The sequence below is a fragment of the Equus quagga genome, unplaced genomic scaffold (assembly GCF_021613505.1).
Source record: "Equus quagga isolate Etosha38 unplaced genomic scaffold, UCLA_HA_Equagga_1.0 203_RagTag, whole genome shotgun sequence".
NCBI lineage: Eukaryota > Metazoa > Chordata > Mammalia > Perissodactyla > Equidae > Equus > Equus quagga.
The window spans coordinates 6,492,245-6,508,028 of NW_025798627.1; positions in this window are offsets into that span (position 1 = coordinate 6,492,245).

Consider the following 15,784-nt stretch of genomic DNA (forward strand, 5'->3'; position numbering starts at 1 on the left):
TTGCATGTCCAGTTTTTTCTTCAGGTTTGGGGAATTCCCAGCTATTAGTTCTTTGAATAAGCTCTTTGCTACTTTCTTCCTCTCTTCTCCTTCTGGGATACCTCTAATCCTTATGCTACTTTTCCTAATTGAGTTGGATAGTTCTTATAGAATTTCTTCTTTTCTTTTAAATCTTAGTTCTTTGTCCTCTTCCACCTGAATCACTTGCAGGTTTCCATCTTCAAGCTCACTAATTCTCTACTCCTTATGTTCTGCTCTACTTTTAACGCCTTCTACATTATTTTTCATCTTATTAATTGTGTTCTTCATCTCCAGAATTTCTAACTGAATTTTTTTATGGTTTTAATGTCTTTGGTGAAGTACTCCTTCTGTTCCTTAATTTCATTCTTGAGCTCACTGCACTGTCTTTCTTAATTTTCTTGTAACTTGTTGAGTTTTTTTTTATGACAGTTCTTCTGAATTCTCTGTCAGTCGATTGTAATCTTATGTGACTTCAAGTTTGGTTTCTGGAGAGTTGTCATGTGTTTTCAGTTCTGCTGTGTTACTGTAGTTCTTCATGGTGTTTGATGAATTGATCCTTTGCCAGTATATTTGTGATAGTAAGTATCTTTTCTTACTTAGGTATAGCCTTAGTTACTTTGGTTCTGGGCTGCTTCTAGTTGTACTTGAGAGGCTGTACTTTCCATTCTTTGCTGCCTCTGCTAGAGGTGTCATCAGCGCCCTCCTTGTGCCACCTTGTGCCTCTGAGGTTGCCTGTGCCTTGCTACTTACAATGTCACTGCAGTCTCAGGGGTCGTGATCAGGGTCACCAGGCTGTGAGCAGTTCTGTTGCTTCCAGGGTTGCCTGGGTCTTGTGTTCCACCACTGGCTCTCCATGGGCTCAGATGCTGCTATCCCGTGTACCACCAACACTGCTGCTCCTGGGTTGTCTGGGGATGCTGGCTGCACAACTGGCAGTGGTGCTGGGTTTACAGTGTTGCTGTTGCTGCCAGGGCCCCAGACCCATTAACTTGTATGTAGCCCTGCTTCTGGTGGAGCTGGTGTTGGGGGTGCCACCACTGCGGGCTGGATCACCAGTTCTACTCTGGTTCCTGAAGCCTCAAGTCACAGGTTCCACTTGCCACCACTGGCAGGGAGCACAGGCTGTTTTTTCTGCTTCTACCACATCGGCTCATAGTTGCGTGCACCCAGGTTCCCACTGCCTCCACTTCACCACCAGTAGCATGGAGCAGGCTGCCCACTGTCTCCATTCACAGTCACATGAGATGCTGCATGAGGATATGAGCCCTGAATTGCTGCTGCTGAGGGTGGGCAAAGGGACTGCTCCCCAGTTCTGCTGATTCCTGGGGATTCAGTCCACCCACCTTCAGATATATAGATACATGGATCTCTTATGCATCCTGTTATACTGTATAGGGAATCCTCTGTTTGTTAATGAATGTCTGATTGTTTGTAACATAGAGAAGGGAGAGACAAAAGAATTCACTCCACCATGATGCTGATGTTACTCTTGAGACTACAAGTGTGATTCTTATTTCTTTCTGTGTTAACTGTCTCTCTGGAAGATTTTAAGATATTCTTTATATCATAATATGTCAAGAATTTCATTAGGGTCTATTTTATTCCCCTGTTCATTATTTCTTCTTCTACTCTGAAATTACTATTTTTAAGATGTTGGAGCTCCAGTGTCTATGCTATATATATATATTATATCTTTATTCTTTACTCACAATTACTTTGATTTTTTTCTTCTAGACTTCCAGCTTGACAATATTTTCATTATAATATATAATTATATTTAGCAAATAACTTTTAATTTCCAAAGATAGTTTTTCTTTAATTGTTCCTTTTGCTTTGCAGCACTTTCTTACTTTGGCTTAAAATACTCTTTCAAATAATACTAGTAGAGTTTTATTTTAAAGTTTCTCTTCTCTACTGAATTATTCATAATTCTTCTGTGGAGTCTTGGTGGTTCATCTTGTCCTTTTTTATACAAGCAATTCTTCTTGTCCACTTACATATTGGTTTTTAAGGATGAACTAAGTTTATTAATATGGAGAGAACTTATCTTTTTCTTTATAGTTCAGCAGATCTGTTTTCTAAACACATTCTCTTACATGGAGGGTTAATGTCAGTTTTAACTCTGGGGAGTATAAGCAGGAAACTGGTAGGGAGTTTGGGTACCCCTGTAATGTCCAAGATAAAGAAATCTTTAATTTGGGAATGGATCTGTTTAGTATTTTTCCACATTAAACAAAGCTGCCTTCCCTTCTGCCTTTTTTCCTTCCCTTCCTATTGTGAGGATACAGGATTACCTCAAAGTGTGCTTAAATCATCTATCAAATCCCATTCTAAAAGAAAACACTGGGCCTGCCCTGTGGCCTGGTGGTTGAGTTCATGCGCTCTGCTTCAGTGGCCTGTGCTTTGTGGTTCAGATTCCAGGCACAGACATACACACCGCTCATCAAGCCATGCTGTGGTAGCATCCCACATACAAAATAAAGGAAGAGTAGCACAGATGTTAGCTCAGGGTCAATCTTCTTCAAGCAAAAAGAGAAAGATTGGTCATAGGTGTTAGCTCAGGGCCAACCTTCCTTACTAAAAAGAAAAAATTAAAAATAAAATAAAGGAAACACTTGAGTAGATCATGTACTTATTTTAAAGAGAGTAGTTTAACTGCTTTATATTAGGGAAAGAAGCTGTTGTTAACAACAGAACTAAATATAATAAAAAGGTAGGCTGTCTTAGTCTGTCTGGGCTGCTGTGACAAAACACCACAGACTGGGTAGCTTTGAAACAACAGAAATTCATTTCTCACATTTCTGGAGGCTGGAAATCTAAGATCAGGGTGCCAGCATGGTTTGGTGGAGGCCGTCTTCCAGGTCAGACTGCTGACTTCTTTCTGTCTCTTCACATGGTGGAAGGGCCTAGGGAATCTCTCTGGGGTCTCTTTCATAAAGGAATAATCTCAGTCACAAGGGCTCTACTCTCATGCCCTAATCACCTCCCAAAGGCCTCCCTTCTTAATATCATCACATTGGGGATTAGGACTTCAATATATGAATTTTGGGGGGACAAAGACATTCACACCATAGCACAGGGTATTAACAGTCCAGCTGCTTTCAATACGGTTTTAAATTAATGATCCTGATGACCTTCTAATGACTCATTCCTATACTTTGTATTTACCAGCTCTGAGCTGATTTCTTCCGGGTTGCCTGGAGATGAACCAATTAGTTCTACAGCTGGTATTTTTCGCTATGGAGGTCTCAGTCAACTTAATTTTTTTACTTTTCATTGCAAAGAAAATCTTCCAAACATTTGATATCATTTCTGTTTTCCAGGAAGCTCTGAACTAATTTATATTATTTCAGCAGGAGCTGAGAGTTGGGGTAGGATGGGGGGACAGACAAGAAGTATTCTCAAACTATAATCTTAAACCAGAATTCAACAGCATAACTCATTTAAATCAAGGTAACAATATGTGTACCGTTCTCAATGTATGTCAACAGTAGAAATGTCCCCATTTTCAACACTTTTGTGTATTGTTTAGAATAAGACAATTAGATTTAGAGATGTTGACCTTAAACCTGAGGCGTCATACCTGGAAGTTATTCAATATATGGTATAACTTGGATTATGGCCAGCCACATGTTTTTTAATCCATTATATGAAATAAAGGATAAATGATGGCTTTATTATGAATATACAATAACAACTATTTTCATCGAGTAAAGAGACAGAGGAACATAACGATGTAACTGTAGCTTGAAGGCACGCAATATAAGTATTACAAACTTTAGAGGTCATGTGCATGATCTGAATCTATGATCTATGCACTCAATAAAGAAGAAAATTTAATTTAGTTTCACAAATTAAAGGAAATAAAATAATAGATGTTAACAGCAAGCAATTTGCATGTGTATAACAACTATAAACCAAATACTTAGAGAGGAATTAATTCCAAAACAGATTTTCATGCCTGAAGTTTCAAATAAAAAGAAAAAGGAAAAAAATAATAATTAGAATTCTAAGAATATCATCTTTTGGCTGAAGAGAAATTCTAAGCCTACTCACAGAAACAAATCCTATCAACATTATTCCTAGTTTAAAATATCAGTGCTGGGGGTGGTAGAAAGAAGATTGTCTAATATTACCAAAAATACTCATGAAAAATAAATAGCTTTCAAAAGTGTGGTGCATCCTCAGACTTGATGGCAAGACATAGATTTTCAGTTTAAAATAATACTCAGAGTTCAAGAGTAAATATCTTCTTCAAGAAGGTTTTTTTCTTTTTTTGAGGAAGATTAGCCCTGAGCTAACCACTGCCAATCCTCCTCTTTTTGCTGACGAAGACTGGCCCTGAGATAACATCCATGCCCATCTTCCTCTACTTTATATGTGGGAGGCCTACCACAGCATGGCGTTTGCCAAGCGGTGCCGTGTCCGCACCTGGGATCCGAACCAGAGAACCCCGGGCTGCCGAGAAGCAGAATGTGAGAACTTAGGTGCTGCGCCACCAGGCTGGCCCCAAGAATGAATATCTTCTTTATACATGTGATATATTAAGAATATCTGGAAGAATATTGATTCCATTATCTTAAAAAAAAAAGTTTGTTCGTTTTTCCAAAATTTCCTAACAGTCTCCATATTTCACAATTTCAAAGGTCAAAGTTAGCATAATATTTTATTTATTAAAATAAATTACACTCATGGGTTGAGTGGAGTATTCACAAGCATTGTAATACCATATTCTTCAAGCACTTCTCTCTTCATTCACTCTGTTAGACTAATCACTACTTATGAACTCACCTAGAATCTTCTCTATTCTCCTCTAACATAAGGATACATTTCTTTACTTGGTTTGCATGACCCCTTAAAATGTATGACCACCCCCTGGAAAGTACCCATTGTACTAGTTAAGTTTTAATCAGTAAACTATAAAGGCTTTCTGGTCATTTTCATTTATTAGCTCTCACCAGCCTTTGTCATTTTCTAGCTGTTATAAATGGAGAAAACAGGAAAATACATCTGCAGTTTACACTACTCACACAATATAATCAACTTTGGATAGCTGCCTTTTGTATTGCATTAAAAATTCCATGTTACAGCTGTAACTATGTTCACTGAAAAAGCACACTATGAAAAACTATATTTGAACAAAAAGCAATTGCTTCATGATTTGTTATTTGGATTCAGGTAGAATTTGTAAGACAATCTGTTTTGAACTAAAGGACAAACTGGTTACTAGAGTTGTTTTCATTTTCCTCCTTCGAATTGTGTTTCTCCACTGTTGTATATAAGACTGAATTATTTGGTTAAAAATCTTTTGTCGCGTGGTGAAAATAGATAGAAATGAAGAAATGATAGAAATGAAGAAAAATAGAAAATAGCTAACACTGAAGAAAAAATCCTGGAGTACACATTCCAATAGCTGACTGCATTATACAAAATCATCAAGCTAATCAGTGACTAAAATCCACCCAAAAGAGTTCCATAAAGACCAAAATATTAAGATGAACAATTGGCGTATTTGTAATGTGGAACTTGTGGCATAAATTATTTAGATAGAAAACAAGACAGAGTCACAATAATCATGAAAATTATATTTTATACCTTTACAAAATATTTTTAGAGTAAGCTTCAATTTGTTCCTCAAAAGGCTACCATATATAAAACTTCTCAATTTGATCTCTAATTTGTTGCTATTTCAAAAAATGCATATGTCTCTGTCAAAAGTTGGTTGTAAATATGTCACCACAACTACAAGTACCAGTGCTATCTTAATCTTATCTAAGGGGATAATTGATTTTGTAATGATCTGAAGTCAATTAAACCTGAACATCTTATATCTGAAAATAAAAATCAACTTGCTTTGAAGAGACTCACTTTGAATTCAGGTTAAAAATGGGGGGATGGTATTTAATACATATTTTAGCATTCAAATTTAATAGTTTTTGAAAATTGCTTTTCAACAGTCCTGTAGATATAAATAAATAACATGCAAATGCTGATCTACTCTAATTTTATGCTTTCTGCATTTGGTTTTCCTTTCAAAGTTACAGTCATAAACTTCAAGACTGTGATGAAAATGTTTGTCTTTCACAAGAAGATGGAGATGCATGCCTTCTCAAAATTTTGCATACAATTGATGGGGGGCCTGTTGTAGGCCACTAGTATATGCAGATACATGGACACTAGGTTAAACATTCCTGTTCTAAAACTTAATAATTTAATGATACAGCTATCCAGCTCCCATGGCAAATTTTTCTATCATTTATTCAACACTCACTCAACAAAAGCTCTTTATATAACTATTGTGGCAGAAAATCCAACCCAGATTCACTTACATTAAAAAAAAACATAATATAACTGAAAAGTTTAAGACTAGGGCAGACTTTAGGCACAATCAAGCAAGACCTCTAACAACTTTATGGGAGTTTTTTCTCTCTATATGCTAATTCCTTTTTGTCTAGGTACAACTTGATGTTTACACAAACTCTGTCCTCATGGTAAAAAGTCACTTTGGTAGCTCCATATGTTATATACTCTCATGCTCCATTTTAATTCTAGAGAGAAAGAGTGAAATTATTTTTCCCAGAAATCACAGCAACATCTTCATGCATCCCATTGGCTCTTATTATAAAAACAATTATTGTGGTTATACTCTGATTTTCAAGCTTGTGTACCCATCCTTGCTCCTGCATATCCTCAAGATTAGGGACAGGGCCAATTCCACAGGAAGCACATGACAGAAGCACATTAACACCCACAGGTAATCTAGGCTATGACTTTGAGAGGAAAAAGGGAATGGATGTGGAAGTAAAACTTAAACAAATATACTCATATTTACTCTGTGGCACACATGCCCTTAGGTGATAAAAACAAATAAAATTCCAGATCTCAAGGAGGTCTCTGGCTTAGACTGAACCACCCATAGCTCATAAATAGTACAAACAAACAAACACACACCTAAGTAACATGCCAGTGAGTTTTCATTTCATTGCGTAATTTCTGAAACTACCCAACTGGTGACATTGCCCTCTAGGCAAACTTCTGCAAATGTTCTTCCTCGTGCCAAATCTTCGTTATAATGCTAATTGAAACACATCCTTTAAATATAAAACTTTTCCAATCCATATCAACTATTTGAATAAACCTTATCTTTTAAAGTGTATAATTGGTACTTATGTTTCATAATCATTCTCTATTTTTTAGCCAAGGTTATTCTAGAATTAAGTTTATTTAAGGGCCTTTCTCATCTATCCCTTGCCTAACTCCCCAACCTCATCATTACTTCCTCACACTTTCTGCTACAATATTACCAAAATTCTTATAGTTCTGTGACTTACCTCTGAGACTTCCATTCTGCTCTTCAAATGCAATATTCATTAACTCACAATATTCATTAACTTTGCTATTTGCTTCTCTCTTCAGAAATCCTTAAACACTCCTCCTTTTGTGCTCATCTCTTCTCTAAAAATAATACTGTTGATACATGCCACTTCTAAATGTCTTTACCTCTTTTCTGACAGATTCCCCCAACGTTATTGACAGGAATCTTAAATAATTATGGCTCAAGGTAGTTCATATTCTTAAACCCCTGTTTATGCCTACTCTGGAAAAACTCTGCCTTTCTGGAAGCCTCAGCCACTGAGTTATTTTATTCCCTCATTTACACCAACATTGTTTTTCCCCTTCAATTGCCAGTACACGTTTTGGTGTTACGGACACCTGTGCTTAAATCACAATTCCTCCCTCAGTAGCTATGTGGTATGCATAATTTTTCTATTTCCTCATCTCCACAATGAAAAAGTTATATTTGCTAATCCACAGACTCATTGTAATATTTATATGAAATACTCTATGTAAAAGGAGCATGTAAATAATAGTTGCTTAGTCAATATTAATTTTCTTTTTCTCCTCACTCCTATTTGTATCAACTTTATTCTTTATTTGTATCAATTTCTTGCTAACCACCTTATATGCTTTCCTCAAGCAACCTCTTCAACTTATTCATGGACCTTCAGTCACCTTCTACTAGCGATGTAAACCTTGATTTTTCTTTTACTATTTCTAGAGTTTGTTTTGTTTATTTTGATTTCTGAAACCACTTTAATTCACTTTTCCAGACAGATGAAGCATTCCATGATGTTTTTAACCCTTAATGAGCAAGCCTGGAAAAAGATTGGACTAATCTTGGTGCAGATCCAATAGACAGACTGTTGGTGACATAATATGATGTTTTGTAAAACTGCATACCCCGAACTTTGAGGATTGTGTTGTCAATCTATTGCACATGTAGCACAGAGTACAAAAACAACTAACCAACTCTGGGGATGGGGTCAGTTGTCCTGGACTATAAGACATAGATATACTCAGGGAAGTTGGTCCACTGAGAGGTAGTAAGCAGGCTCTGGTCATGTGAAAAAAGGAGTGTAGCAGAGTAGGAACCTGTCCTGGTACGAAATCCTTGGGAATTTTTGTGCCTGTGTAGTGGTGGTTGTACCTTATTTATTTGTCACTTCTCACATTCATTATATACAAAAATTCAATAAACAGTTCGGCCTGGTTTCTGTTGACTGCTGGTTGGTTAATCATTAAATAGACAAGGCGATATCAGGGCCCTATTCCTTCCACTGATACTCAAGTGGTATTAGCCCAATGGGCCTCGCAGATTAGGAATCTTCTATAACTCATACAAACATCTTGAGATGACTCAAGGAAAAAAAGAACAGACAGCAGACCAGAAAGCAAATATAGATGGCTCGGGAAGTCTTATATGTATATAATTTCCAGCAATAAGGCCAACAAGGATTTGTAGCTTTTGGAGTAGGATACTCCCTGTGAACCATGATCTTCATTCATTAAATTATTCAATACAATCTTATTGATTATCTATTATATGCCAAGCATTGTTCTGAGATAATGATCACATGCTACCAAAAGTATCAATCACTCCTATAATTCTGATTTAAATATGTGTTTTGTCTCTCTCTCTTGCTCACTCTCTCTATTTTCTGCCCTTTACTGAGAAAGTTTCTGCCTAAAGGGGACAGGAATGTCATCTCATTCACCATACCCTAATATTTTTTATTGAGGTGATATTGACTTATAACGTTATATAGATTTCTGGTGTAGATCATTATGTCAACTTCTGTACATGCTATGTTGTGTTCACCACCAAAAGTCTAGTTCCCATCCATCACTGTGCAAATATCCCTCTTGACCCCTTTTGCTCTCCCTCCACCCCCCTTCCTCTGGTAACCACCAATCTATTTTCTGTATCTGTATGTGTTTGTTGTTTTTCTAATCTTCCACATATGAGTGAAATCACACCATATTTGTCTTTCTCCATCTGACTTACTTCGCTTAGCATAATAACCTCAAGTTCCATCCGTGGTGTTGCAAACGGTAAGATTTCACTATTTTTATGGCTGAGTAGTATTGAATTGTATATATATACCACATCTTCTTTACCCATTCATCTGTCGATGGGCACTTAGTTGTTTCCAAGCTTTGGCTATTGTGAATAATGCTGCAATGAACATAGGGATGCATATATCTTTTTGAATTTGTGTTTTCATATTCTTTAGACAAGTACTCAGAAGTGCAATGGCTGAATCATATGGTAGTTCTATTCTTAATTTTTTGAGGAATCACCATACTGTTTTCCATAGTGGCTGCACCAACTTACATTCCCACCAACAGTATATGAGGGTTACATTTTCGCCACATCCTCTCCAAATATTTTTATTTTTTTTTCTTTTTAATACTAGCCATTAGACGAGTGTGAGGTGATATCTCATTGTGGCTTTCATTTGAAATTAATTAAAATGAATGTGAATTAGATACATCGACTCTGCTCCCCTGTACAATGACATAGTTTTAGCACTGATCTTAATTTCTTTTAATTCTAGCTACTCTTTCTACTCAAACATCTATTAGTATGTCAACTATTCAACTAGTTTACTCTTATAGTGTGATGCTGGGTTCTTTCTCCTAATAATTTGTCTTGTGATTATAAAACCTGGTCCTTTAATAAGGCTAATTAAACTATTCATATTAGGTATGAAGCAACATGATTGAAAGTGTGTGTGTGCACGCACACACCTATGAGTAAATTGCATATTCAGGAGAATTTTAGGAATAAATCTACCTCCCTCTATATCATAAATTTAGAGATTCCAAAAATATCAGCCAACTAAGATAACGGTAGTAGCATGAACTTAGTTCAAAAAACAATGTTTCATTTAAAATTACAGTCTCACTCCTTATGATTCTATATAACTTAGAACAAATCATTTAATCTCTCAAAACTCACTTTCCCACCTCTGAAACTTCCATGGTTAGGATTCTGAGCTAGTCAACGTATTAGTTTCCCAGGACTGCCATAACAAAAACACATTTTCCAGCTTGTGGTGGTTGTTGGCAATTTTTGCCATTTCTTGGCTTGTGGCAGCCTAACTCCAATTTCTGCCTCTGTGTTCACATGACAGTCTCCTTTTTGTGTGTTTGTATTAAAATTTCCCTCTTTCTATAACGATAGCCATAATCTTGGATTTAGTGCCCATTCTAATCCAGTATGACCTCATCTTAACTTGATTACATCTGCAAAGAGCTTATTTCTAAATAAAGTCACATTTATAGGTTTGGGGTGGACATGAATTTGGGGGGAACAAAATTCAATCCATGTAAGGTAACACATGACAAATACATAGTAATGTGACTAAACAGAGCAGGTACTAAATTATATGTTTATCTCTCCATTTCTTCACCAACTCTTGCCATAGAAGAAAAGAAATCTTACTTCTCTCCAATATTCTTTTGGTTTAAATCATTGTCTCCTATTAAAATAAGAGTATTAACATATTTTCTGCAGCACGTCTCAGCCTTAAGCATGAATGTTTTCATCAAGATTTTTTTTAGGAATTTCTTCACAAAGCGAAGATGAACAAATATGAGTTCCCGGGTCATCTGAGGAATACAGGGAGGCTGTAAGGCAAGGGAATAAATGAAGTAGATGAGGAAATGGAATGGAAACACCAAATGTTTGTCTGCTTCCTGATTTTGTACACAGCTGTTATTTGGGAAAACATTTAAAGTACTGGTTCTCTATTTTTTTCTGATAGCTGCCTCCAGGCAGTTTATGAAATTGCCGTAATATTTATGTAGATCTCTTTGTACACTTAAAGGATTATTTAATATTCTGAATCTGCCATATTTATAAGTAAAATATATAAAAATAATACAAAATGTCAAAAATTGGCTCTGAGAAACATCCTGCTAAAACATGAAATGACAACCTACAGACTGGAAGAAAAATTTGCAAACCACATATATGACAAAGGACACACATCAAAAATATATAAAGAACTCTTAAAACTCAACAGTAAAAAGAAAAAAAAAAGATCCAACTAGGAAATGGGTAAAAGACATGAATAAACATTTCACAGAAAAAGATATACAAATGGAAAATCAGCATATGAAAAGATGTTCAACATCATTAGCTATTAGGGATATGCCAATCAAAATCATGAAATCCTTTCACTCCTGTCAAAACAGCTAAAATAAAAAATAGTAACAAAACCAAATGTTGTGAAGATATGAAGAAACAGAATCACTGATACATTGCTGGTAGAAATGTGAAATGGTAAGGCCACTCTGGAAATAGTTTGCAAGTTTTTTATAAAACTAAACATGCGGGGCCGGCTCCGTGGCTGAGTGGTTAAGTCCGTGTGCTCCGCTGTGGCGGCCCAGGGTTTGGATCCTGGGCGCGGACATGGCACTGCTCGTCAGGCCACGTTGAGGCAGCGTCCCACATCCAACAACTAGAAGGACCTGCAACTAAGATATACAACTATGTACTTGGGGGGGGGGGGGGGGGGGGGGGGGGGGGTTGGAAAAAAAAAAAAAAAAAAAAAAAAGTTTTGGAAAAAGTTTTTAGCCCAGGTACCAATCTTTAAAAAAAAAAAAAAAAAAAAAAAAAAAAAAAAAAAGAAACTAAACATGCAAATACCATACAATCCAGCAAAATGCACTCTTATGCATTATTCCAGAGAAAAATATGTTTTCATGCAAAAATCTGCACATGAATGCAGCTATGAATAGGAACTTTATTCATAATAGCTAAAAACCAAAACCAACATAGAGACCCTTCAAAATGTGAATGATTAATCATAAATTCTAAGAACTCAAAAGAAAAAAGTGAATGATTGAATTGTGGTACATCCATACCATGGAATACTACTCAGTGATAAAAATGAATGCATATTGATAAGCCCAATAAATTGGATGAATTTCCAGGGATAATGGGGAATAAAATATTCCAATCTAAACATTCACATAAACGTTCACATACTGTATGATTGCATTTATATAACATTTTGAAATGACAGTTATAGAAATAGAGAACACATTAGTGGTTGCCACAGGTCAGGAACAGGAGAATTGAGAGGGAATGGGTATGACTTTAAAAGGGTCACAAGAAGTATCCTTATGATAATGAATTCTTCAGTATCCAGTCTATATCAATCAACATCCTTGCAGTGACATTATTTTACCATAGTTTTGCAAGATGTTATCACTGGGGGAAACTGGGTTACAGGGTACATGAGATCTGTGTGATTTCTTAAAACTGAATCTGTATCCACAATTATGTCAAAATACTTTAATTAAAATTTTTATTTAAAAAGTTTTGAATTAAAAAATCAGTCTATTTTAGTACACCAAAATAAGGCTTTTAACTAGCTTAATTTACTTAAATTTTGACTTAGTGTTTCCTTTCAAAGTTAAATCAGGCACTTTTCAAAGAGAAATTAGCACATTTTTTATGCTTCATTTAAAATTGACACCACTATCTGAGAAAATAATTTTTATCTTAATACATATTGCATATTGCATTTTATCAAAGATTTTTAACTTGTCCATCTCCTCTGACAGGCTGTTTTTAGGAACGCTATTTTCTGTATCCCAAATACCTAGAACAGTGGCTAGCATTTAGCAGAAGCACAATGAAATTCTATTGAATGATTGAATAAATTATAGGTTGTCAACCCAATACTGCAACCAGCAATAAATGATTAAATTGGTGAATTCAATGGGGTAAAACAAAAGACAATCATCTAACTGAATAGCGTGCCCTCTTCCACTCCATTCCGGCCCTTGTTTGCTTAAGATGTTCTTCAGTTGATTAACTCCTCTCTTTCTCTACACAGTTGGTACACATTTGGAAGATTCTCCTCATCTCAGGCTAATTCGAAGGGTAAATCCAACTCAGGATGGAATGGAACTGTAGACTCCACAGTGACCATGCTATAGTTAGACAAGAACTTCCAACTGAAAACTGATCTAGTCAGTATGTAGTAGCTGAGCCACTTGAAGTTAGAGACACATTTCATAACTGTCCATGGGTAAGGAAAAATGACGACTGCTGAAGGATGTAATCACTTTTATATATTGCTAAAATTTTAAAACAGTTGTCCTGATTCTGTTAAGGGAATATATGTCTCTCTCTCTCTGTATAATCTGTAATTTTCCTTATAAGCATCTTTCTTAGTCCTGGAAAAATGTTAGAAAAAATAAGATTCATGTACCACCTGATTTGGTGCCTAACTTTAACAAGAATTAGTATGACTTCATGTGAAAGAGGATAGCTGGTATGCCTCCCGACATAACACATACACACAACACACACACACACAATTGCCCATTAAGTGTTTTTATGTCTTGGAATTCCAAGCAGATTATTTTAACACCAAGGGAAGGATGTCTGGGAAAATTGTGAAAGCTTTTGAAATGGAATAAAAAATTACTGTCTTCAGTGGAAAGTGATGCATTGTTCAGAGCACATCCTTCAAGGTTATCTGATTCTACGGGGTTTTGCCTTTGTATCATTTTCTTCAAGCTACTTACAACTCTCTAAGTTGTAGATAACTGAAAGCAATGCAAATAATTTGTCTATAGTCATAGATATAATTTTTTTCTGATAAACAAACACTTGATTCCCCCTTCCTCACCCCTTGGTAAGATCCAGTTTTGCATCTATTTGTGAATTGCTTGCCTATATGATCCTGTTTTTAAAATTTTCCTTTGAATTGATTGTAACATCTTACTGGTTCTCTCATTAATCAACAGAATATTTGACACATGTTCATTTTATATCATTTATAGGTCATGATGTTTTACCTGATTTTTGGAAGCTATACTTTAGCAAGTGTAAAGGAAATTTTACTACATAAATAGCTAACATATAATAATTACAAAATACACTAGCACTGTTTTCTGATTTGATATTCAACTATAAGTTTCGGGAAGTGTATTTGATATTCAACTATAAGTTTTTGGAATTATAATTAAAACTACAATATCTCTACACTCCCACAGAACAGTTAAAAACAAACAAAACAACATGACCAGATATTAGATATTAGATATCTAATATCAGATATTAGAAACAGGTGGACCCCTTGGAGTTCTCATATATTCTTTGCAGGAATGTAAAATGGTACAGCCATTTTAGAAATAGGCAGTTCTTACAAAAATAAACATATATCTACCTACTGACCTCAAAGTGTCATTTTTAAGAATTTATTCAAGGGAAATGACATAAAAAAAGATTCCATAGCTGCTTTATTCATAATGGCAGAAAGCTGGAATATCCCAGATGTCCATCAACAGAAGATTGCATAAATTGTGGCAATTCACAATTGGAATTCTACTCAGCAATAAAAAAGAACAATCTACTTACACAACAAGAAGGATAAATTTAAAATCATTATGCTGAATGAAAGAAGCCAGACACAAAAGGGTACAAACTGTATGATTCCAGTTCTATAAAGTTCTAGACTGGAATTTGACCATAATGTATTATTCACCTGGCCTGACATTTTTCAACAGGAGAAATGCCTCAGTCTCCAACTTCTGGATTGAGAACATTGTTTCACAATGTGAAAAATCTACTGCATTTGCTTAGATCTGACATGTGACTTATCTGAAATAAATTATGTTTGCTTACATTTGCTGTTCATAATAGTGATTCGTTTTGGAAAGTAATCTTGGATCCTTAGTATCTGACTAGATTTCTCTATATCTAAATAGATTCTCTAAGGCAGTATCTTGTACTGTGATTTTTAAATAGGAGGTAGAAAGAAAAAAAGGATGGAGCTAGGCACAATTTTCTTTTGCATCCCAACTGCTCTTGGATTTTGAATTTTGAAGTATTGAATAGGCAAATCAGAAGGCACCTGGGCTTACTCTTGAAGTGAATTCTTGTTTCTGGAGCTGCAAAATCACCACTGTCTAAGTTTCTCTGGCCTTGAAGACAGTGGCATCCCAAGTACCCATTTAAAACCCTGCCCTCCCTCAGGACACCCTCTGAAATAAATCTCCACAAAATAAAATGTCCTATACTCAAAGTAGGAAAAGGTTCACACTAATAACACAAAATCCAAACAATATTGGCCAGAGGAAAATACAATTTTGAAAAAAACTGAGAGAATTAACCAGTAGCATGCACATGTCTTGCTGCAAATGAGCACACTGTAGTCTTGCTGGTAAACGTGGAAAGAAATCTAAAAGAGACTTGTAAAATATCCCTCAGCTTGGCAGGAAGCAAGTTGAAAACTCTCCACCACTTTGGGTCCTTTCACCACTACAGGAAAGGAGACACTGGGAGAAATAATTAAAGAAAATACTTGCTAAATTGTTTCCCCTTCCCCTCTCCCCTGTCCCTGAATCACAACTCTTTAAACCACAGGGAAGATGAGATCTGAAAGGAAGTCAA